The sequence below is a fragment of the Frankliniella occidentalis genome, unplaced genomic scaffold (genome assembly GCF_000697945.3).
Source record: "Frankliniella occidentalis isolate FOCC.00 unplaced genomic scaffold, Focc_3.1 Scaffold226, whole genome shotgun sequence".
Classification (NCBI taxonomy): domain Eukaryota; kingdom Metazoa; phylum Arthropoda; class Insecta; order Thysanoptera; family Thripidae; genus Frankliniella; species Frankliniella occidentalis.
Genome location: NW_026267352.1, coordinates 86,792 through 87,641, shown reverse-complemented (window position 1 = coordinate 87,641; position 850 = coordinate 86,792).

Sequence of the window (850 nt, the reverse complement as noted above, 5' to 3'; positions counted from 1 at the left end):
CCTCCACACGACCGCAATAGACACGGACTCAGTTTTTAGAGAGTCTCCTAGAGACTGTCTCTACCAGAGGGAAAAGCCCCTCTCCCTCCTCACTCTGTATAGCCCATGCAGCCTATAATTAATGTGTGCACGCCGCCGGACAAAAGAGGGGCGTTGCGCGTCGTGCGGGGAGGACATCGGTTTCAATGGCCGAGTTAGCTGCTCTCGGTGTAGTCCCGCGCGCAGGACGAGGAGGAGGAGGGTCGTCAGGGGTCGGTGCAGCTAGATTGTCCGACCCATTTTTCTCCGACCTGGCGATTTTTCCCAAATCCCAAAGTGCTGTCCGACCTAGGCCTAGGTTTTGTCCGACCTATTTTTCTCCGACCTCGTCCATATGCTGAAATTTGGAAATACGTGGCTCCTGCAGTTATACTTTACCGCACGTTTGGTTTTCCTACCTCTGGGGGCCGTAGCGCCTAACGGGCATTGCAGGTAGGCAACACGCACACGCACGCCTGCGTGCGGTACAGCATAACCACGACGACTGGTTCGCCTACCCCAGGGGTGGCCGGAGCGCCTTACGGGCAATGCGGCAGTGTTGCACTAAGCTTTTGACGTTAATCACCCCCGTGCAACCGGCAGTTAAAATACCTCTTAGAGCCGGCGGATTCATTTTACCTGCAAAATTATCAAACCTGAAAAAAATGTGGGCCCTACCCACCCCGCTTTGACACGGGGACCCGCCTGTTTAACTTCGGAGTTCGGTATGGGATCCGGTGTTTTCAGGCACCCAGCTGAGGGCCGGGTTTCTTGACTATCTCGCTCACACCGGAGTTTACAGCCATCGACTAGGTTCCCACCAGTCCGCTTG